This window comes from Saimiri boliviensis, chromosome 15 (assembly GCF_048565385.1).
Source record: "Saimiri boliviensis isolate mSaiBol1 chromosome 15, mSaiBol1.pri, whole genome shotgun sequence".
NCBI lineage: Eukaryota > Metazoa > Chordata > Mammalia > Primates > Cebidae > Saimiri > Saimiri boliviensis.
The window spans coordinates 65551804-65577450 of record NC_133463.1 but is presented as its reverse complement, the minus strand read 5'-3'; the positions used below and the strand labels follow the sequence as shown (position 1 = coordinate 65577450).

Here is a 25647-nt window from a genome sequence, read left to right as displayed (position 1 = left end):
AATTTTTAATATATAAGTGTTTTTTTTGTTTGTTTGTTTGTTTTTTAATGAATCAAGTAGAAAAGGGAAAAAAAACCAAACAGACCAGTGGCAACAACAGGCCAAAGATGGTTTAGACAGGTCCCAGGAAAAGATACAAATGGCACTTACATATACAAAGTGATGTTCAACCTGACTCATAATGAAAGAAGTGCAATTTTAAATTGTAACAAAATGTGACATTTCACACTTCAGATTTGCAAAGATTGAAAGTTTTATGGCATGGTGAATTTGACAGACACTGGAGGGAAACAGACACTCATGTACTGCGGATGAGAATTTAAATTGGTACAAACTGTGTGAAGAGAAGTTTGGCAATGTAAAAAAAAAAAAAAAGTTTGCTCAACATTCTTGACCTTGGAGTTTCTCTAAAAGGAATTTGGCTTACTCATATTCATATACATATGTAAAGTGATATACATACAAGAGTATTATAGGAATGTTTACTAGCTAAAGATTGAAAAAAATGTTAATGCCCACCAGTAGGAGAAGGATTGAAATATGATGCATCTGGCCAGGTGTGGCAGCCCATGCCTGTAATCCCATCACTTTGGGAGACTAAGGCAGAAGGATCCCTTGAGGCCAGAAGTTTGAGGCCAGCCTGGGTAACATAGGGTGACCCTGACTCTATACAGAATAGATTATCACATGTGGAAAACTCCTGTCATCCCAGCTATTTGGGAGACTGAGGCAGAAGGCTCCCTTAAGCAGTTCAGAGCTGCAGTGAGCTATGACCATGTCACCGTGCTCCAGCCTTGGAGACAGAGCAAGACCCTGTCTCTTCAAAGAAATATGCATAAACTGGAAAGAGTGGTTACCTCTGTATGAGAGAGATATCAATGGGAGGGAGACCTACTTTTCAGTCTGTACTGTATTTTGAAACATAGGTTTCCATTTAAACTGCCACATAGACTGTTGACATTAACAGGTTTATATTTCTTACTTGCAGCATGGTGTCAGAATGTATAATCATTTTGTGAATTAGCCTAGCATGCTGCCCAGTTTAACATTGAACATCTACTTACCAATGCAGCAGTGTGTTTCTCTATTTGTTATCATGTAGGTGGTGCCATGTTAAAAGTGATTAAAACTTTGTTTCTGGAAAAAATGGCCCTGAAGAGTAGCACTCCTCACTCTTAGGGAGCCCATTCTATTGAGCTTTTATTTACAATAATGAACAAGCATTTACTAAAATTTTTGATGTCAAATGATACTAAGTTATAAAATTAAGAATGTAGTCTCCTAAAAATTGAACGTTCTTTATGTTTCAGTTATACTTTAGGTCTGTTTGGTTATTTAACATAACCAAATTTAGTACTTTGACTTCCAGATATATTCCTGCCTTATTGTCACTGAAGGTGAAAAACTTAGGGTTCAGGAAGGGTAACATTTTTATTTAATTGTGTGCTTTTCAGGATTTCAACTTCGAACATTTTAAGATTTGGATTATAAGAAATCTTTGCAAAGTAAGTTACTTTCGGATATATAAATTAGTTCCATTTTACTCCCAAGTAGAAAGAGGTAAGCAGAAAGTATGGTATTGATATGAAGATAAAATTAATTTATATTGATACAAAGATAAAATTAATTTAAGCTTTGTGCCAGTTAGAACAACTTGGGACTTATTAAGAAAATTGTGAAAACCAACTGAAGGCCTGTTGTTTTCTTAGTGTCTCAAATTTGATATTAAACTACTATTTTAATATTTTACTTTGGAGAATAAACTCATTGAACATTATGAACATAGTCTTTCCAAATAAATGTCTGAGTGCCACAGTATAAGAGGTGAAAATATAATGTGAGTAGAAGGGAAGGGGTTTGTTTTTTATAGGACAGATTGTACTTTTTTCTGAATGTTCATTGTGTTGTGAAATCCTGTCTTAAGTAAGTCTTAGTCATTTATCACACGAAAGCATTCTCTAAATATTTTGCCCAAGTTCCAGTTAGGTTAGATTTTAAAACAATATTTACCTTTATTCAAAGTTAATAAGCTATGTGGTCTTTTCTCTAAATTAGAAGATTTAATTGGTCTTTATAATATTGATCCTTTCTTTTTTGTATAATCAAGGTCCTAGAAAAATATGTAGCTTGTATTTTTATAAATCTATAATCTTTTAAATGTGCTGAGAATTTGCTATTGAGAGGAATCTTGGGAAGGTCTTTATAAAGTGAGTGGTAATGGTTCTTTTCTCCCAGGTTTTTCTAGGATATTTCATACTATGGAAATTGTGGAATTACTGGACTTAGGGAGCGTTTCAGAGTGGCCTGTAGAGTTGCATGTATATCTGTTTATGCTTATCTGTGTAGTCTGTTAGATTTAGTTCAGTCCAGTAACTAAAAGTAGGTAGTGCCAGAGTGGGATCCTAGGAATTATTTCTTGAGAGATTGGTAACGGCATTGTGAAACAGTGAGCATTTGGGAAGAGGGAAGTTTGTATTAGTGTTTGCACTAGCTCTCAGAAAACCTCTGTTTCAGGAGGAATAACATAAAAGGTAATTGTGTCTAACCCACAAAACCATAACATTCAAAATGGAAACTTTAAATGTTGTACCTCCTCTTTTTTTTAAATAAGATGAAGTCTCACTCGGTTGCCCAGGCTGGAGTACAGTGGTATGATTTCTGCTGGCTGTGTTCTCCGCCTCTCGGGTTCAAGCTGTTCTCCTGCCTTACCCTCCTAATTAGTGGGGATTACAAGTGTGCAACACTATACCCAGCTAATTTTTGTATTTTTAGTAGAGACGGAGTTTCAGTATATTGTCCAGGCTGGTCTCGAATTCCTGGGCTCGAGTTATCCATCCTCCTGCCTTAGCTTCCTAAAGAGCTGGGATTACAGGTGTGAATGACTGCGCCTGGCCTAAAAGAGCATTTCTTTTATAGGCTTTTTTTTTTTTCTATTAAAATAGAGCTTTCTGTTGGTGGTATTTCGAGGCAAAATTTAAATGACTGAAGAACATAATATGTCAGGCAAGAAATGCAAGGAGATTATGTAGTACGTGTTAACTGACCAAAGGAAATAACACTTGAGAGTCCATGTATTTGGGATGTCTTGGGGCTTTTTAGACAGAATCATACCCAGCACCTCCCCTCCACTTCCCACCAGGTTTGTAGAAGCTTGGGGAGTGAGTCAAAACCAAAAGGTGGCATTTGGTCTTGAACTGCAGTCAGCTGTTAGTACTGCTGGCAGCATTTCTTTCAAAGTGTGGTATATGTGTGTTTCTCATGGATTTAGTCTGCACATGGATTGTTATTTGTGAATAGTAAATGAAAGTTGTTCTTACCTTTTCTAAGTAGTTTAACTAATGTTTGCTTTCATCGGGAGTTGCCATCAAACTTAGGAACGTAGTAAACTGTGTTTGAACTAGGGCTATAAAAATGCCCCTTTGATCTAAGAATACTGAGGAACAACAAAGTTTACTGCATAGTAAGCATTAGGGTTGAATGTATTGCCAGAGACACAACAGTATCACTGATTTTAGTGAAATTACTATGGACTTAGCCATGATACATGTTCATTTTGCTTATCAGAGCCTTTAATGTGTTGGGAATAGTGGGTTTCTGATTTATTTGCTTAATTTAACACACAGAGAGAAAGTATTTTCTACCAGTTTTTACTTTTTATTTAAAATGAGTTCAGAGAGCAGAAGTAATCTTTAAATAATTGCTGTGTCTGATTATAGTAGGCATTTTTTTCTACCACATACTGATAATTATAAGAAAAATAGGTTATAATTAGCTCCTAATGTAAATCACACCTAGAAATGACAGGATCAAAGTAATGTTATAGTAGTCTACCAGGATTAATAACTTCTGTGCTCCTTTTCCTAGTCTTAAACATCTGCTGTTGCAGCCTTTTCAGTAAGTGCCTTACTTAGCTTAGTTACAATTTCGTTTCAAACTTTTTTGTTTTGTTTTGTTTTGCTTTGTTTTGTTTTGTTTATAGGTGAGGCCTCACTATGTTGCCCAGGCTGGTCACGAACTCCTGGGCTCAAGCAAGCCTCCCTACTCAGCCTCCCAACATGCTGGGATTGTAGGCATGAGCCTGTCTGTCCAGCCCATTCTTTTCAAACTTTGGTTGTTTTTTTTTTTCCACAGTAACCGTTATTATTGGTGGGGTTGAGGGGTAAAAGAAGAGAAGAGCTGTTTTTCTTTTGAATTATATTAGCCTTTCATTCTGATAGTTTTATATTGCTGTATTTTTTAGTAATAGAGCATCTAACTCTGGTAGTTTCTGTTCTATGGCCTATCAGAGGTTTGTCATCTCTAAGATCTGTATCAGCTCTTTGCTTTCGCCTAACACAAAATAGTAGAATAGTAGGAAACAGAAAAGAATAAATGGAGGGCCAGTTTGGAGAAGGACCTGGAGCTTGGTATCCCCTGACAAAACAGATATGACTGACTTTTAGTAATAATTCTCAATATAGAAATTATTTTAAACAGATATTAAACTGATAGGGATTATTATAGATATGAATATGTGATTGCATATGGGAGAGGTAGATATGGTATTATCAAGCCACCAGCTGTCAAACCTCTTGTATCTTTTGGGTTGTGTTCATATTATATTTACTTTTCCTGTTGTAGTATTCATTTTAGTCATACTGGTTAACTAAAATCCAAGAAATCTGACCTTTCAGTATGATGCAGCCTCTGACTACATTTGAGTTTTTAATAAATGTAAACATGGTTTCCAGAGTTCTTGATGATTTTGTAATAGCAATGCATTGGTTTTAGTACTTCATAAATGAATGTATATACAACCCATATCACTGAGCCCTTTTATATTACACGTATTTTCTTTGGCTTTAGTTGTTCTTGGTTCTCAAGAATAGTTGATTGTAATTAGTTGTTAGACCAAGGAATGAAACCTGTTTATATATTCAGCTCATAGGCATGTTTATTTACTTAATTCAAAAATCTATAGGTATTAAAACATATAATTTGAATTTTTCTATTTGCATTATTATTTCTAAACAGATGAGGCTGAAACATTACCCTCACTTGTATTGACATATTTTACAAATTATTTTTTTGACAATTTTGTTGAGGTGTAATTCTTATACTCTATAGTTCACCCATTTAAAATGTACAATTCTATAATTTTTAATATATTCATGGATAAGTGCAGCCATCACTAGAGTTGATTCGAGAGCATTTTCAGCACCTTATAAAGAAACGCTGTTACTCTTTAGCTTTCACCTTCCTGTCCCCTACCTCCCACTTCCCAGTCCTATCCCTAAGAAACCATTAATCTGTACTCTTGTCGCTATAGATTTCTCTGCTTTGTATATTTCATATGAGTGGAATTATATAATATGTGGTCTTTTGTGGTAGTCTTCTTTTAAAAAAAAATTTTTTTAAACAGAGTCTCTGTTACCCAGGTTGGAGTGCAGTGGTACGATCTTGGCTCATTGCAACCTCTGCCTTTTGGGTTCAAGTGATTCTTCTGCCTCAGCTTCCCAAGTAACTGGGATTATGGGCCCCTGCCACAACATCTGGCTAGTTTTTTTTTTTTTTTTGGTGCGTGTGTGTTTATAGTAGAGACAGAGTTTTGCTGTGTTGGCCAGGCTGGTCTTAAACTCCTGACGTCAAGTGATCTACCTGCCTGGGCCTCTCACAGTGCTGTGATTACAGGCTTCAGCCATTGTGCCCAGCCATGATTGGCTTCTTTTATTTAACATAATATTTCAATATTCATCTCTTACAGCATGTATCAGTACTTTATTCCCTTTTTAATACTTGTCTTTATTCTGGTGAATTTTATATAACATAGAAGTTTTCATTTTAACAATTTTTGAATATATAATCAAGTGGCATTAATATTCACAATGATGTGCAACCATCGCCACTATTTCCAAAACTTCCTCATCTCAAACTTAGACTGTACTTAGTAAGCAATAACTTCATTTCCCCTTCCTTCCCGGTCTCTGGTATCCTCAAATCTACTTTCTATCTTTATGAGTTTGAATTTATCCTTTCTAGGTAACTCATGTAAATGCCATCATACAATATTTTTCTGTTTGTCTCTGACTTATTTCACTAAAATAATTTTTTCAAGGTTCATTCATAATGCAGCTTATATCAGAACTTCGTTCCTTGTTATTGCTGAGTAGTAGTCCATTAATGTATGTAAGTAATACATTTTTGTTATTCATCTGAACATTTCTCTAATATGAATAATGCTGCTATAAATCTTCACATACAAAATTGTGTGGACATTGCTTTCGTTTCTCTTAGGTATATTCCTAGGAGGGAATTGCTGGGTCATACGGTAACCCGACATGAAATACCTTGAGGAACTACAAGGCTGTTTTCCCAAGCAATTGCATCATTTACATGTTTTTATTATTTTTAAAATCAAGATACTACCCATTAGTTTTGAGATTTTTGTGTCATTTAAGAATATTACTTTCCATATTCCATTTAAAAACTTTGTGTTGCAAAAGGTATTTTATAAGAGAGGTACATCAGATCCCAGCTACTCCACCACAGCCGGTCTTCCCGGACACCATGAACCACACTGTCCATACCTTCTTCACTCCCGCCAACACCCACCATCCCCCGAACTATGAGATACTGAAGGAGGAGCATGAGGTGGCTCCGCTGGGGGTGCCCCACAACCCTGCGCCCCCGACATCCACCGTGATCCACATCCGAAGCGAGACCTCCGTGCCTGACCACGTCGTCTGGTCCCTATTCAACACCATCTTCATGAACTCCTGCTGCCTGGGCTTCATAGCCTACGCCTACTCCGTGAAGTCTAGGGACAGGAAGATGGTTGGCGACCTGACCGGGGCCCAGGCCTACGCCTCCACCGCCAAGTGCCTGAACATCTGGGCCCTGATTCTGGGCATCATCATGATCATTCTGATGATCATCATCCCAATCCTGATTCTGCAAGCCTATCGGTAGATCCAGAGGAATCACCCGGGCCAGGGGCTCTGCCTGTGACCTGTCTGTCTCCCTGGTATCCAGCTTCCATCCCTCGCCCTGCCCCCAGCCCTTCCTGTATCAACCCTTTATCCTCACACACTTTTCTACAGTGATTCAATAAAGTGCACGTGCTTCTGGGAAAAAAAAAAAAAAAAAAAAAGAGAGGTACATCAAACAGATGTACAACTTAATAATCATGAAGCAAATATCTGTCTACATAACCATTACTTTGATCACGAAATAGAACATGGGTGGCACCACGGATCCCCTGAGTGTTCCTCTTGATACCCCTTATTGTCAAGTAGCCAGTATATTGACGTTTATGAAACTCAGTTTTCTGTAGTTCTTGCAGCTGTGTTTACATGCATTATGAATTTAATTTTGTTGGTTTTTAAACTTTATAAATGTAATGACAGTGTATCTTTTATGTCTTGCTGCTTTTACTCAGCATTGTTTGTGAGGTTCATTCTCTGTAGTTCATTCATTTTTCATTGCTATATTCTTTGTTATGAATATATCACATTTTATTTTTTCATTCTACTGTCAATGGGATTTTGGTTGTTTCCACTTTTTATGTGAAATTTCAAGATTTTTTAAAGCCCTATGTATATCAGAACATTTGTATGCTGAAATTGTCCTGTAAAGCTAGCCGTTTTATAACGCTTATCTCAGGTCTGAATACCAGTGAGATAAGAAATCACTGTGTGTTTCAAGCATACTGCGTATTCTGTGAAAGGTATTTTACTACTGTCTAGCTTGTGGTAGGTTTGTCAGTAGCAGCTTTTTGCAAAATTTTTGGAATGTTTCCCTTAGAATTCAGGTATGTTTTCTTCAGTGTCCCCAGTAATGTGAGTATCTTACATAAGTGAAGGAAATTATGAGTTAAATGGAACTGTTAAATATGATATTTATCTTTATATTGCTTCATTGCATTGTTTATTGTTTTGAACTTAAGCTGTGGTCAGAATATTTAGAAGGTTTGGACCTTCTAAAGTACTTTATTTTTTACAAGTATTCTTTGCTTGTACCATAAGTATATAATGACAGTAGTCAGAACTGATTCATTCTAGATGGGCATCTTGGAATTTCAGGTCTCTTATTTAAATGAGTTATTGCTTTCATGATGGTGTTTCTAAGTATCTTTAAGAGGAATCATGGAGTACACAAATAACTTAGCAACCCTCATTGTTAGAGGGTTTTTTTTTCTTTGAATTTAGATGGTTTACCATAGGTTGGAAAATCATTTCAGAAATGAAAGCAGCATGGGAAAAAATATTTTGAAAATGACGCAGTTTTAAAATCCTATAAAAGTGCCTCAAATTAAACAAATGTTTCCTGACCCTTCATAATGTATGGACAAATAGACAAATCAATTTTTTTGAGTTCCTACTTTTGTCTTTATATGATATAGTAATGAAACAATGTAATTATAAATTGTAGCATTTATTTAAATATTTGGAGATTACACTGTTGATTTGTGAATTTAGTGCTATCAATTTGTGATTTGCTTTTCTTATGCAGGAGCTCAAAAGTGTCAGCAAGTAAGATGGAGATTTTGAGTCATTTTTGTGAATTTGTAAACTTTGTTGATTCTTACTCATTTAAATAGTTTTGGAATATTCTTTAATACTGTATCTGACCTAAAATGCCTTCTGGAATTTTGATGTTTTCTTGTTGGTGCACTTACTTTTCCTTGAGCCCCTATTAAAGGTAACATATACAGTTCTTGCTTATGTTCCAGTTTTCATGTTAACTCTCTACTCACTTTGTTCACATTACCCAGCTTCAGGCTTTCATTATCATCTTGTGCCTGAATTATTGTAGCAGCCTCTTAATAGGTTTCCGCATTCACGTCTTTTCCTTTTTAGTCCATCCTCCACTCCTAAGTAATGCCTTACAACAGAAGTTTGAGTGTGACTCTCCAACTAAACCCTTTTCTGACACTACCTTGCCGGTTCATTAGTCTAAGTTTCTCTGGCCTGTGGCCCTTTGAGATATGGCTCAGGCCTAGTTTATTTTTTGTTCTTTTCTCTTCTATATAGTATAAGATTGTTTGAAGATTACCCTAAAAATTTATCTACATTTTTATTCCTTTGCCCAGTAGTTTCCTTTGGCTGAAATACTGCTTTCACTTTTTTTTGCCTGGCAAACTCTTGCCCACCCTTCAAAACCTAGCACAGGTAAAATTTCCTCTCCAAAGCCTTTCCTAATTACTCTGTCCCCATAGTTGTCCCCTTTGCATTAATTCTGTACCCTACAATCTGTTGATCACCTGGTATTGTTTATGTGGCCTTTTTTTAAAAAAAAAAAACAAAAAAAACAAAAAAACAAAAACCATACTCTGAACCGGTTGGAGGCAAGGAATGTGTCTTCATTTAGCTGGCTATGTTAGCTTTTACCATAGAGTCTAGAAATAGAGCTAAGTGCTCAGGAAATATTGGGAGAAATCAAGAACTGGAGTTGCGACTGACTCTGTAATGACCGATTTTTCTTTTCACAATCTTTTTATTTTATTTTATATTTACATTTATTTATTTGTTTGTTTGAGACAGAGTCTTACTCTGTCACCCAGGCTGGAGTGCAGCGGCACAATCCTGGCTCACTGCAACCTCCGCCTCCCGGGTTAAAGTGATTCTCCAGCCTCAGCTTCCTGAGTAGCTGAGATTACAGGAGCGTGCCACCGTGTCTGGCTAATTTTTGTATTTTTTAATAGAGATGGGATTTCACCATGTTAGCCAGGATGGTTTAGATCTGATCTCAGTGATCTGCCTGCCTCCCATAGTGCTGTGATTTGTAGGCGTGAGCCACTGCACCTGGCCCACAACCTTTTTATTTTTATTGTAATATGGATGACTGGAGCATATTTGGTCTCCAGGGTATGTGAATTGTATTATCCTTTCTGATAAGTAGGTAGTCAAGGTGTCCAGGGACAGACAAAACTCATTCCATGGTGCTTATCATTGACTTGAGATGCTTTTATATTTTAATTTTTTTTTCTCTTGTCCCCTGTGGTATTTCAGGAGCTTTTATATTTTAAGTAATAATGTTTTAATTCATAATATGGATCCCAAAATAAGCTTCATGAGTAACATTTGTAAACTGTTCTATAAGGCTTTTGTGATTAGTTTAGTCCAGTAGGGAAGAGGTAGAAGTATTCTTTCTCTTCATTGATGACTTCCTATGTTTAATAATAGGATTAGTTTGTAATTGTATTCTCTTTTCTACTGTCAGTAAAGTTTATTATATGAAAATACTGGGTAAAATCCAGTGTCTTTTTCATGGGTCCTAATGGAAGTAGCTGATAGTGTGAGGTGATGGAAACATTTTATTTCTAAACAGTTTTCAGTTTGTGGTTGATCTCTGTTACTTTAGGAGACTGATCCTTCACAGCTGTCAGAAAATCCAAGTGCATGCTTCTCCTGTGCAGATCTTTCCTTGTTTGGGAACCTTTAATGATACAGTGGGGGCTTTAAAAAATGTCGCAAATGTAAGGCAGTTTATACTAAAGTAATCATAGAATTTTGTTGTTGCTGTTTATGGCAGAAAATCGAAAGTCAAAAACAAATGGAGGAGCAAGGCTGCTGAGCATTGTGTGCCTTTTTGAGTTGATAATGCCATCTCTCCTGGTCATCTGGACTTGCTCAGTTTTTCTTTCCTATTTCTTCTCCAAATTCTTTTATTGGTGGGTTGAAAAATAAAAGCACAGTAGATTGATGAATCACAGACAAAGAAACAGCATACATCCTGTCTTGATGAATGCTTAGGTTAATGTATTTGGGGAAGGGATGTAATTAATATTCTTATGGGGGAAGTAGTTTATTGAACAGCTACGTGTTTTGAACCAAAGTGTATACTTATTATGGAACTATTTCTCCATATACTGTGTGAGTCCCAGTTGCTAGCACATTACTGAGAAAAAGACAGTATTCTGTGGCCGAAGAACAGCCTTCTTACTACCTTTTGTTTAGTTCTTTGTTATGCTTTTACCGACCGATTAACACAGAGATTGCAGCTCTCACATTGGACACTAACCTTAGTAGCAGACATAATCCTGAGGCATGTTACATATTTCACCAGATGTTCTGTTTCTCTGTAGGGTATCCTCCTGGTTGATTTCTTATATCAAACGTCATAAGAAATCAGAATTTGAAGTTTATCTTAAACAGATAAGAGAGGGAAAACACACAGTCCTTTATAACCTAAAGACTGAGTGATTTGCATAATATCAAATAAGTTGTGCTACAGCTACATTTTGTGAATATTTTTCTGGTTCACATTGCATCTATACTCTGTATGAAAACATTTGGGAAAAATACATTTTAAGAAGTACCCCTTACGAATAAATAGTAAATTAGTATTCTTTCTTGACTGTACAGCAAATATTTATGATTTACGTACTCCTTCCAAAAAAGCATTTGAAGCAGATACAAGTTTCTTGTTAATATGACAATTTAAAACATTTTATAATTGAACAAATTGTGGATATTCCTAATGATAACATCTGCAAGATGTTGATTTATAAACACTGTAAAATGCTGTGCTATTTTCATGCTATGCATATTTCCTGTAGTGTATGTGTACAGTTCAAAAGAATGATTTTCTTATCTATTTCCTTCAATCTTTGAATTTTAGCACTGGTCATAATTCTGAGTCTGGAAAAGAGTTCATGATATACCAGATTTCTGTGTTTTTCCTTCCCATCAGTAATTGTCTAGCAGCAGTTTTATGTAACATTAAGGACTGTTGCTTAACAAGAAATAGCAGTAGTAGCTAAGGAGAAATGCATCATCTTGTTTCTTTGGAATAATAGGAATAGAATTGCTGCAAGGTAATTTTAAAGTTCATATTAATTGAAGAAAGGGAAGAATCATGGTGTCTTTTGGAAATTGCTTTAAAACTGTGTTCATTCTAGGTCTTCACTTTAGGAGGGATCCATAAAGAACAGTTTTACAGTAGATATATTTTAGAAGATTCGCTTTCTGTTTTTTCTACTTTCAATCAATTCTTTTGAAAAAGCCCTCAAGTCTGTAGGACTTCCATCTGGGGAGAACTTGATCCTTTCTGCCCAGTTTCATCTTGGCTTTTTCCAGTGGTTGTGTAAGAGCATGTCTTTGAGATTACAACATAGAACAAAGACAGGTTCCTTTTATTAATAGTCAAATGAAAAGCTATAGATTTTTGACTAGTTCTTTTTGCAGAAATGGAATTATTAGTGACACATCTTATTTCTCTTTTTCTAAACTCTGTATTTTAAAGTTCTACTATTGTAAGGGATAATGCTTAGACTTTTCTCACCTGTAAAATAAAATGGGGCAGAAACAGTAGTCTTATTGTTGAACTGTTGGGAAGATTAACATAAATACATGCAAAGTGACTACTGCATACTGAACTATGAATAAATATGGGCTACTATTAATCATTCCTGTGGCTTTAGAAAAAAATAAGGATAGCTAGAATTAGAATTCAACATACGTAACCTACCTGGATTATATAAATCACCAAGTACTAATGTGACCTTTAGCATTTATAAAATAGCATCTTCATAACCAGAGATTGTGTTTTGCTTTACCTAACTTTGGTATTATTTTCTTAGTCTTTTTTGTGAATGTTGATATCAACCATTTCTTATTACAACATTTATGGCTTAAATAAAAAAATTTTAATTTATGTCATCCATCCGCTTGCACACATACTATCACCAAATTGAGAAAGTTAAAGTTGTTAAGGGCTGAATGTTTAACATTTCCCTGAAATTCTTATGTCTAATTTCTAACCCTCAATGTGATGATAGGTGGAGGTAGGCCTTTGGAGAGGGGAGGTGGTTAGGGTTAGATGATGTAATGAGAGCCGGAATTTGTGTCCTTAACAAGAAGAGGCACAGGAGAGTTTGACTCTTCCTTCTGCCATCTGAGGACACAGTGAGAAAATGACTAGCCATCTGCAAGCCAGGAGGGATCTCTCACAAGGAACACAATTGGCTGGCACTTTGATGTTAGACTTCCCAGCCTCTAGAAATTGTAAGACCATACAATTCTGTCATTTAAGCCACCTTGTCTATGTTGTTCTGTAATGGCAGCCAGAGCAAAGCAGTACACAAGTAAAGTTGAAAATTAGAGTCAATATGCATGAAGCAGACTGATCTCTATCCTAAGGCAATAAATTCATTATGTAGAACATGAAACAATGAAAAGGCATTCTTTTAAATGTGTGGGGCATGGATTTCTCTGCTTTTATTCCTGATAGAAGAGCAGAGGTCTATTGAAATTTTTTATGACACCATCTGTAAAATGTTATTATTTAGTAGGTGGTAGGTACTCTGAGATGTTTTGACCTTTAACATTCATGGAAATTTAATTGATCTTCTCTGGACAGGCACTTAATGTACTAGTCATAATTCAGTGTCAGATGATTATCATCTAAGCATAGTTCTCTATGAAAAAAATTCACGGGTCACAACCATAACAAACCATGTATTACAACATTTCATTTTATATTCTCTTGATTAGGTTGCTGAATAAAAGTGACAGGCAATAGAAAGTAAGACTTTCACCCCTCAAATAACCAAACATTCCCAGCTTAAGTAGCTTCATACTATGTATATAGCAAATTTTGTAGGGAAGGTAAATTTAATAGGTACAGAACACTTGGATTAATTTTTACCTTTTACCTATTGTGAGCAATTTAACCAGGGCTTGCATCTCTTATCCTCTCGAAATGTGATACAGACCTAGCGAGTGTTTGGTGAGGGCATTTGAACTGGGCTGCCTCTGGAGACAGGAATATCTTAAGGAGTTTTTCATCTGGTTTTGAGAGGTTTTTGGAGTGTCTACAGCATTGTCTAAAACATTGTCTGTGTAAAAGTAAAGCAGGAGAGAGATGCTTGGAAAGGAAGGCATGACGGCAGCAGCAGAAGCAAATAAAATGGATATATACCAGTCACTGTTAGTAACTTTTTACAGCTTCAAGTGAGACACTATTGACTTAAATTATGCTTTTGATGCCTATGTATATTGACCCAATTGCCAAACTTCCATTTACCAGTGAAATGTTTGAGGAGGTAATCTTCTCCTCTTTCCAGTACTTTCTTAATCAGCAGCCTTCAAATGATTTTAATTTAGGATTTTGCTGAGAGCATAGAGTGGCTTGAACCTTTGAGCACAGTGGACGTTTCTGTAGTGGTTAGACCCTACTTTTATGCTATTTGATCTGAGTACAGCTATTGACATTATGATTTTCTGTCTCCTGGAGTCTCTGCTGCACTTCTATGGAAACATCTGGTTTACCTCTTGAAATCCTTCCGTTACTGAACTCCTCAAATTCCTGCATCTCTCATTTGCTTTTTCTCTCCCTATCTTATCTATATCTTTAAACTTAACTATTACTTTTGTGAACATGTGAATTTTGTTATGAATTAGAGAATAGAATGTACTCTCGCTGAACTTTTAGCCCATGATAAGTTTTTCTTTTTTAAATGTTTTTTGAATAATAAAATTATCAGAACAGTATTTTATAGAATTTAGAATTATCTTGTGTCATCTTTAACACAGAGGTTATTAGTTTGGTATAATTCTTCCTAAACTTTTAAAATATGCTTTAAAATTTTAGAGTGTTTTTACCTTTTTTTTTTTTTTTTTTGTACAGAGTCTTGCTGTATTACCTAGGCTGGAGTGCAGTGGCCTGATCTTGGCTCACTACAACTTCTGTCTTCCAGTTCAAGTGATTCTTGTGCTCACCCTCCTGAGTAGCTAGGACTACAGGCCTGCTCCACCACACTGGGCTAATTTTTGTATTTTTAGTAGAGATGGGATTTCACCATGTTGTCCAGTCTAGTTTCGAACTCCTGGCCTCAGGTGGTCTGCCTGCCTTGGCCTCTCAAAGTGCTGGGATCATAGGTGAGCCACTGCGCCCGGCCAGTTTTTACCTTTTGTATGTTTCACATTAAGTACATTCTTGTATTATTGAATGATCCTCATCACCATCATTATTTAAACTGTACTGTAAATTCTTGAAGGCATGAATATATTTTACTTAACATCTCCTGTCATCAGACCTGTTAGGTAATTTCTAACTTTTTTATTAGTATAAATACTTTTTGGTGACTATTTAAAAACAACTATTTTTTCTTTCAAATTAGAATTGTAACCTTATTCTAGATTTCTAGCAACAAGAATCATAAGATATAAATATTTTATGGTATATTGGAAAGAACATGAGCTTGGTAACTGGGAAAGTCCAGCCTTGAGCTGTAGTTGTTAATTCTTATTATATAGGCAGACTACACGTGTGACAGTTGGAAAAACTTACCTACCTTATATGCAATATGGAAACTATTTGATTTATTGATTGAAGTATAATGGGTGCTCAATAAATGGAAGCTATTATTGTTGGTGCCAGCATTTTTTCTTCAAGGTTGTTGCTCTTAGTATATGCTAATAGGATTTAACTGTGACCATATAATTTACTACACAAACTGGAATGCCTTACTCCCAAGTCTCTGACAAATATTATTTGCATAGAAAGTAGAGTATTTGTATTTCCTTTACATAATGATCGTTGGATAATACTGGTTAATATCAGTCACATCCAGTATGCAAAAGCATTTTTTTAAATTGTGCATGTTACTAGATATTCAGCCTCATAGTTGATCTGTACATACAGGAGTATTCATTCTGAGCATGTGTGTTCTTGTTTGGAGAGGTGCTAGGTGTTGTTTTTGTTGTTGTTGTTGTTGTTGTTCATAATGGAAAATCCATGATTCAAGGGAAGAGACTTTCTATTTAATAATTATGTTGTGAGTTACAGGAAAAAGTGGGATGGATAGAATGCATCTGATAGAATGCAGTTGTGCATCAAGAAAGGGATATTGCTACCACAGTGCCTGCCTGTCCACTACTTCATTTGCTGGGAACAGCTTTATCTGTTTTAGAATCCCCTCCCCACCCCTACCTCCATCCCCGCCCTCTCCCCCACCTCCACCCCCAGGCCTCTTTTTTTTGCACCTGAACTCTATGTATGAAATTGGGATGCATCTGTTAATCTGTGATGTCTTAGAATTAAAATTGCCAACCTCTTTCCTCCTTATACTCAGCAGAATCTTAGGCTTTATGAAATATTGTAGTATGCTTTCTAATATTAATTCATTGTGGAAGTAGTCAAAATAACAAATTTAAAGTTTCCACCTTTAAGTATTCATCTTTACAGTGTGGTGAATGAGAAACGTGTGGCATGATATTAGGTTGACCCTGCTTTTCCATACTGCCTGTGAGGAGAAAGATACTTGCATGAATCTTTGACATGAGAGAAGAGATTACATTTGACTCCTTCTTTATGACATAGTTAATACCAATAAAGCTATTTCTATTGTTATAAATAATTTGTCAAAGTGGCATGGTTAGCTAAACAAATAGTTTCCTGGGTAGCTTGACAGTATTATTTCTGAGCAAAAATATCACAGTTTTTAACATTGAGGCTATGATACTGGAGTTAGTAAGATGTTATTACTAAGCCTTGATAATTTTATTAGAGGAAGAAATTGATGAGATTGTTGGCATATTTTTGAAAACCACATCTAAATACCAAAGTTTGATATGAATAGGTTCCAGAGCTTTAAAGGATCAGAATTGAATCCCCATAATTTTCCTAATTGAAATATTAATTTTTAGATATAGTATGTTTTATAGACATTTAGTGTGAAATCTTAATTTTGGAGTCTCTATTTTATTGATATATCTAGGATCCTCCGACAGTGACCTGCTGCTTTTGCCGATATCTTAAAAGTCTTAGTAAAGAGCTTCTAATTTAGTAGAAATCGAGAAAATAAGCTTTCTAGATATGTAAACTATATAGTACAGGCCATTGCCTCCTTGCTGTGTTGAAACCCTGGGGAGATGTACAAATCATCTTTGTTCCTGTCATTGGCACACAGCAGTTTTTCATGTGTGTGTCTCTGTGTGTGTGTGTTTTGTAATTTTATTAAAACTTTATTAAGATTGGGATAACTTTTTAAAATGTGAACTCAGTGGATTTCATGAGTACCATATGTCTGTTAAAGGGTCTGCAAATGATAAATGCTTGTTTGTCTGAATTAAAATTAAAGTGTTGGGAGGAAAATCTAATGATACGTTTTGAGCCTCCTCCTCATTTTTAGAATAGCCTGAGGCCAGGTTTCTGTCTGGGGAAACTACATAGCTCTTTGGTGTCATCTTTACACTAGAAATCTTGTCATTTCTTAAATTGTGATTCTTGTTGCTATTCCCCCTCTCCTGACCACTGACCACTGTTTCAAGTTTTTTGTTTGTTTGTTTGTTTTTTGTTTTTTAAGAGACAGGTTTTAGCTCTGTGGCCTAGGCAAGAGTGCAGTGTCATGATCATAGCTCACTGCAGCCTCAAACTCCTGGGCCCAAGTGACCCTCCCACTGTATTCTCCTGAGTAGCTAGGACCTCAGGGGTATAGCCACCATGCCTGGCTAATTTTTAATTTTTTTTGGTAAAGATGATATGTTATCCCTGCTGGTCTCAAAACCATGGCTTTAAGCAGTCCTCCTGCCTCATCCTTCCAAAGTGTTGGGATTACAGGCGTGAGCCACTGTACCTGGCCTGTTTTGAGTCTTATTTTTATTTTCTGTTCCTTTCAGGTTATTAGGATTTCTAGATCATATTTTTAGTGAAACTAGCTTTTTCCACATATCTCTGTGGAATATTAGTTTTTGAACACACAGTAGAGATAATTGATTCTGGTATCAAAACTTAGCAGAGAAACACATGGAATTTTATTCATGGCAGGTTTTTATCTGATCCCTGCTTCAACTGTTTTAAAATGTTAGCTTTCTTCACCTAACAAGGATACTCATTGCTGTTTTACTGTTTTGTCTCCATATCATTGTAATAAATATTAAACCAGATAATTTTTTGATTTGGAATAAATTAAAAATTAGGTTACTTTTAAACTATATTTTTAAGGACGTTTAGGTTTTGGGAAGATTTTTCTCTGCTTTGTTTTGTTGTATGTAATGGCAGAGCTAAAATTGCAATTCAGGTCTTCTCTTTTCCCATCCCGCAACTATTCTTTCACGGTGTATTTTTTTGGCAAGGTATGAAGCCAGGTCTTTGACTCCCAAGCTTGATTTTTTTGGTGGTTCTTGACAGAGATAGTTCATTCAATTTAAAGGTGTGGAGAACTCTGTGGAATTACCCAGATATTTTCTTTAGGGAACAAACATTAAGCATTTGAATAGACCCAAAAATGCTGCCTGTCAGCCTGTGTGCCCTGTCTGCTCCTCTGCAGTATGATGTCAGCTGCAGGAGTGTTCTCTGTCTTTACTACCCTATGCTGGACAGCACCTAGAAGGTCTGGCACAATTAGAGCGTAGAATAAATAATGGTCATGGGAATGAACGCATGAATTCATTCTTTCAGATTTTTGTCTTCCAGAATTAAAGGAGAAAGCATGTAAGCCATTTAATGCGTTGGTCTAACTAAGCATCATAATCTTTTAGACAAGGAAAAAAATATATATTCTTTAGGGGAAAAGGGAGATTTTGTTGTTGTTAAGGTGTTATTATTACCTGGGTTGAAATGCTTTGAAACATTGCAGATACTCTGTTTAAACTTAGCACTCTATGAAGATACTGTTTGGTCTGCCTTTGACACATTCTCAAAAGCATTGGGATACACTGCTGGCTTAGTATCAGTGAATACTACATTGGAGGACAGTTTTTGTGCTGGGTTGGGGGATGACAAACAATCTGAAACAAGTTTAGGAAAAGTAAAACAAAGATACTCCTTCCCTAGAGAGTTATTTATGCTTTCCTAGATGTTTATTTATTTATAGTTGTACAGTTTATTTCTATCAGTGTAGCCCATAGAAGTTAATTCTATTTTAAACATCTGGCAGGAGCTGTTTGCCAATTGCAGAAGATAATTATTTGGTCTGTTTTATAGCCTTCGGACATGTTTCTGTAGAAATATTTTTACCTTCCAATATTTTTTACTTCTCCCCACCCCATACACTGTATTTCATCTTCCTCTCTAATCCTAGTGACCCTTCATAGGAAAGTATCTTCATGAGCTTCAGATTATATAATGATAGCTGATAAGGTTAGTCTCAGTTATGACTTGAAGAGAGATCTGTGTGTAAAAACTTCAGAAAATAACAGGATTGTTGGTTGCTTGAAGTTAGTCTTTAGTATGTGACTGTAGAGCTATTTACATCTAAGGCACATTGCTAACATAGGATAAAATTTGTCCTAAGAGTATTTCAGTAATGTGATAATGTGATATTTTTGCTAGAGACTAGCTTTCCCCCAAATTGTAAATGTGTATTCTTCTCAAATGTAGAAGTCTCTGGTCTTATCACCTGGTGGGTAAGGACATGCACATCTTTTTCTTTTTTTCCATCTTAGAAAGTAATAGTCTGGATCACAGAGTAGTTAGATGAAGCTTCCATCCATCGTCCCTCATGATGCACTTTGTGTTGTTGGTAGAACAAGGGCAAGGGTAACAGTCACATTCTGTTGATTCTTCTGCTGAAAGCTGGAGTTTTCTCCGAACCTTTAGTTTGTGGTTCATACTCGTCCTGATAGTGCATCTTTGGTGATCTCAGTACTGATCTATGCTATTCTGTAGCTGCCCCGGAACTGGATTGATAGCTGCCCCACACTTAGCCTTACCTCTGCATTCTCCCCACATACTTATGGAGCAGTGGGAGTTCCAGGAGCACATTTGGCTTGTTCTCCATTGCATCTCAGTACTTGTTACCCTCTTTTAGATCTTGAGCCCCTTTGAAAATTTGGTGAAAGCTTTGGACTGTCTCCACAGTAGTGCATATGCATATTATTATAGAAAGTTCACAGATGCCTTGAAATCCCGGGATAAGGATTCCTGGGTTAGATATTGTCATAACAGGAAATGTAACATGGTCCCGTTTAAAAATAAACCAGAGATTCCTAACCTCAGATTTGTCGTTTATCATGGGCTGCCATGAAGGTTTCTGCTTGATCATTTTTCTTAGCTTGGAATGCTTTATTTCCTATCCTACGGAAGTGTTTGGATGAAGTAGAGTGTGTAGAGAAAGAGCTGAGGAAGGATGGATGGAGTGTGTGGCTATAAAAACTTCTGTTTTTCTGGTTTAACTAAACCATAGGAAATGATTTGCTCTTCCTAACCTTTTCTATAACTTCTGTCAGTATCCATTCTTAGGTTGCAGTTAAGGATAGTCCTCAAAAATTACATTCCGCAGGTTTTCTTTTGTAACACCTTTAATACTGTTTTTTAGAATCCAAATCATCCTGATGTTTGAAGGTAAAGGAAGCTTATCTTTGGGCAGTTGAGGTTGCTGTAGTGGACCCTTCTACTAAGCAATGTATGGTGTATCATAAAGCTGTTTGCTGTATTTAACTGAGTTTAGCCATTCACTTGGGTCGTCAGTATTTCCAGATAGCCTTTACTCATTCCCCTGAGTAAGCTGGCATTACTGCTCATTCCTCCTTCCTATCCCCAGCCCCGTTCTCAATGTTTTTCTTTTTTTAAAAGTCACCTGTTGGGGATGGGGGCAGGAAGCTTATTTTCTCTCTTTGAAAGAGTTATAAATGGAATCAGGAGATAGAAACTTATATGGTACAATGCAATTATATTGTTATATGCACAGTAATAATAGAACACCCAACATTACCTTTTCTTGAAATCTAATTCCTGTAGCTTGTCTCTTTCTTTATTGAATCTGTTCTTTATTGTACTGAATATAATTAGCTTAGCGTTTTTAGTATCTCAGAAGTTTTTTTTTCATGGTAGATTTTTTTTGATCATATTCCTATTTGTACATATGAATTCTGTTTCATGACATGAATGTCACAAATGCGTAGACTTTGATTTTCGTAGTGACACATATGATTTCCAGTCCCGTCCCCCCCACCCCCACCACCATTTTCCTGATTTCCCCTTCACCAGTCTGACGATGAGGAAAGGGGAGCTTGCATAACACTCTATGGAGACCAAGTTAATCCAGTCCTATTCTACACAAACATTTCCTTCTGACCCGGATAAGTACCAAAGTACCCGTGTTCTAAGCAACATTTCTGAATAATAGGTGATGGTGGTAAGTGTTTGAGCTCTTGCTGAGGTTTCTAGTGCACAAAGCTGTTGTTGTAAATGATTTTGTTTAATCTTAACTACCATATGAAGTAGATAGTATTGGGCTGCCCCCACCCCCCACATCCCCTGCATTCCCCATGTTTCCTTTTCTGGCCACAGAGGAGTCCAGTTAATTTGTCGCCAGTCACACAATTACTGTGTGGTGAAGATGTTATTCAGACCAGGTTTGGTGCTTCAGATTCAGAGTAGTCCGGTGCCCTGTCCTGTTTCCTGCTCCCACAGTTTAAGAGCTCTAGGAAGCAGGTTATAGGTGACCATGGGAAAATCAGCAAGTTGTCCAGCAGTAGGAAACTTCTGCCACTGTATGTTTGTATGTACTTCTTTAACATTGTATGCACTGAATAATTCTTTTGCCAAAAAAAAAAGGTGGGGGAAATGATGATAAGAGTAAATAAGAAAGAAAAACCTTGTATGATCTCACTCTGGAGAACTATTCCATTACCATTTTAGCATATTTCTTTCCAGTCTTTCTACTTAGAAGGAGAATCCACATTGTTTACATATTGGCATTTAGTTTTTTATTCTGCTTTTTTCTTTTAGCACCTCATGAGCATTTTCCCATGCCATTTAGAATTTTTGGAAATGTTCTAAATGAATTTTGCCTTGAGGAAAATAAATTCTACTCAGAAGGTAGTTGACTGTTAGAAGCCGAGTGGTGGTGAAGTAGTCAAAATTGATGGCACAAAGTCTAACTGAGGGAAAAAAGACAGAAGTAGCAGAGTTTGCGAGTAGGGTTAATAAAAGTCAGTCTATACCTTTATGGTGTGTGGTACCTATGGGACTTTTGAAAATGCTCATTAAGCAAAGAACCCATGGGCTTACAGGAAAGTTTTCTAAATTGCCATCATCATGTGTTTGGAAGTTGAAACTATTATTTCCTAGGTGAAGAAATTAAGGTCTAGAGCAGGCATCCCCAAACTTTTTACACAGGGGGTCAGTTCACTGTCCCTCAGACTGTTGGAGGGCCGCCACATGGCCTCAGGGGGCCGCATGCGGCCCGTGGGCCGTAGTTTGGGGACTTGGGGACGCCTGGTCTAGAGAGACAAATGAGTTAACTGCCACCAGTTCATTGTGCAACCATACTGAAGAGGGCATCTTTTAGCTGAGGTCTCTATAGCATTATCAGGCCTCTTAGTGCAAGCAGTGCCCAGTACATGGTTTTGGAACAGATAAAGCAAAGTGATTTTGTGGATCATTTATCACCACGCTTTTGTGTGTACACTACAAACAGTACCTCCGAAAAGTGATCATTTGTTCTCTTTGACTGTTTAGTGCTCACTTCTGATACATCCCATTCAGTTCTTTTAAACAAATGCAGTTTGAAATTTACAGATTGTTTCTAAAAGAGTGAAACTATTCATTCATTTTGTTATCCCCTCTTTTTTTAAAAAATAAAATTATACAAACAGTTTTCGTTGTTTTGAAAAGTACTCAAGAGGTCATTCTCTCCTTGTTTTACAGTAGAAACCGAAACTTACAGGAAAGGCAAATCAAACACGATTTTTCTGTAACAGATATGTCTTCTTAAAATAGTTCTCAGTGAAGCCCCACGTAAAAATTTCATTTTGGGGTTAAGGTAATTTCATTTAGGATTAAGTACTAGGACATGTTTTACCTACTTTAAGATCTGATATTTCTCTCCCTTTGGATATGAATGACCATATTTTCCTTTTGCTTTGATTTGGCTTGAAGCCAAACTTCTATGTTTTCATCAATATCCATGGCCTGATTCACGTGGTTCAGGTCTCTGCCTCTCCTTCAGTTTCTACTTTCTGTATTCTAATTACAGTATAGAAAGTTTACAGATTGTTTCTAACAGAACAAACCTATTATTCATTTTGTTATCCTTTTTTTTTTTGTAAAATTATACAGTTTTCTGTGTTTTGAAAAGTACTCAAGAGGTCATTCTCTCCTTGTTTTACAGTAGAAGCTGAATTTGTTGGAAAGGCAAATCAAACATGATTTTTTTCTATAACAGAAATATCTTCTTAAAATAGTTGTCATTGAGGCTCCACCTGAAAATTTCATTTTAGGGTTTGGGGCAGAGTGTGCACACATGCACACAGGTGCATACACACACATGTATAGTTTCCCAGTAGTAGTGACTTTCTCTAGTACATTAGCAACAATCACTTTTTTGAAATATTCCATTCTTTGGGAATGTTTTCAGTACCTTTGTGCTAACATTAATCTAGTACCTGGAAATATGACAAGAGCTGTTACTTGTCCTCATGAAAGAGCCTGTTACACAGTGTAAATTATTTTTTTGCCTAGCACTAAAAGATTCTCATTTGGTCTTCTTCTTGATTGCCCCCGCCCCCGATCCCCCAAGAATCTCACTCTATTACCCAGGCTGGAGTGCAGTGGTGTGATCTTTGCTCACTGCAGCCTCCACCTCCCAGGGTCAAGCGATTCTCGTGCCTCAGCCTCCTAAGTAGCTGGGACTCCAGGCATGCACCACCACACCTGGCTAATTTTTTGTATTTTCATTAGAGACAGGGTTTTACCATGTTGACCAGGCTGGTCTCGAATTACTGACCTCAAGTGATCCGCCTGCCTCAGCCTCCCAATGTGCTGGGATTACAGGCATGAGTCACCTCGCCTGACCTTTTGTTTTAGTAAGCTATTCTTTATATCACAGTTCTTCATGGTGAACCCTTCCAGGTAAATTCACTTCCTATCTATAAACACATCTCAAATGACATACAATTAACTTCCTGATGGCTCTCTTAAAATCCGCTGTGTATGTGTTTTCATGACCCAGGTATTTATATATTTCAGCTTCTCATAGCAAATGTGTTTATGTATTTCAGATTCTCATAACCTCAAAGAAGTATGATCTCATGGTTTTGTTTCATGATTTGGTTAAAAAGATAATGTAAATTTGTTACAGGATATATGTGTTATTTTGTGTGAAGAATCCAATTTATTTCATAGAAGACGTTTTGAGACACAGCAAAAGCTCAAAATGCCAGATTTCTAATAATTGTCAAAATTCTTACTAGTTTTAAAGATAAAATAGGGTTTCAGTGCCTGCTTGCACCCTATTCCTATTCCATTATCCCCCAGCCTGGCATTCAAAAAAATTTTTTTCAGAATTCATAAACACTTCAAAGAAGACATTAAACCACCCATGATTTTTTAAAAAATATTTCTGTAAGATTATTAAGAAAGGCAATTTTCTTTAAACTTCTTTTACTATGCAACAGATTAGTATCTAGGTAGAATAGAACTTATATTGTGAAAATTGAACTAAAATTTTTAAGCAGACAAAGGGTGGTATTAATAACAGATGTATTAATCAAAGCAAGAGATGAATATGTGCTACAAACTGGGTGCAGAGAATATGAAAATTTTAAGAAATTTGTATACTCCATAATTCTTTCTACCCAAAGTAGACTCTTATTTCTTTTTTCAAATGCACATTATGTTTGCTTAAGTCTGCATCTGCTAGTAGCTTTGAACATTGCCTGAAACGTATGTGCAGCTTGGCAAAAAGTCTGATATGAAGAGGAAAGCACAGAATAAAGTTTGTCTTGCTCAATAATGGCACAGAGCCTTCACTGTTCACAGCCTAGTGCTCACCAGTGTCCCATGTTGCAGCTGGGAAGGAGGCCTGTAATTATATTCTTAAAAGTCCTACTTTGGTTAGTTCTCATGCCAGAACAGATAGGAGATTTTTATGCATTCCATCTCCCTGTCATATTTGTTGAAATCATTGGTTTGTTTCTGAGAAATTGTGGGATTTTGTTTGTTTGTTTGTTTTTAAGCCATTTGCATCTCCTGATTGAGCTTTATTGTATTTTAGTGTATTTTATTTTATTTTATTTTTGCTGCAAAAAACATATACTAGATTGGGTCTCTGTTTGTTCCCTCTCTATACCTGTATAGGTCATCTTTGATTTAAGCCAGTATGTAGTTACAAAGTAGTCATGGCACAAGCCTCAAATAGTATCTAGAATACAGTGTTTTAAGGGTTTGATTGTGTATTTGTGATAATTATCAACCATAGTATTTAAAAATATTTGATGGTAATTTCATCACTTAAAATTGTACTGGTAGTATTGAATTATTGGTTAATTTAATGCCAGATATACACAAGATGTGATTTCTAAAAACCTAGAAATTTGTTGTATATTTCTCTTGTATTTGTGCTATGCTTCAGTGATTCAGAAATAATTTACTATATACTTCATCAATAAGAAGTGATGAGGCTCTCTAAATGGGTGTCTGGCTAGCCTTTGGAGTTAAGAGTCTGAAGTCATAGCTATGGTAAACAGCTTTTCTAAAAGGATTTCAATAATCATGATTAGCTCATTAGAGTTATTGTGAGGAATATAAAGTTAGATAACACATGTAGAACACTTAGCAGGAAGTCTGACATAATAAGTGATCAGTAAGTGGTAATTTCTTTCTTTGTGCCTAGCTCTACTCTTTCTCTACAGGCTATGTTTATTTTAGAAATAATTTTATTACATTTTTAAATAATTTGGATTTATTTGATAAAATATTGTCATTAAATGTTAGACG

The 25647-nt window shown here is 36.2% G+C and overlaps 1 protein-coding gene and 1 pseudogene across 1 annotated transcript in view; both read left to right on the top strand.

Annotated features, from left to right (window-relative positions):
- EIF3H (eukaryotic translation initiation factor 3 subunit H) overlaps window positions 1–25647 on the top strand; it is a 106958-nt gene that overhangs the window by 61485 nt on the left and 19826 nt on the right. The gene's annotated exons all lie outside the window — the stretch shown is intronic.
- On the top strand, window positions 6481–7133 carry LOC141581486 (interferon-induced transmembrane protein 3 pseudogene; annotated as a pseudogene).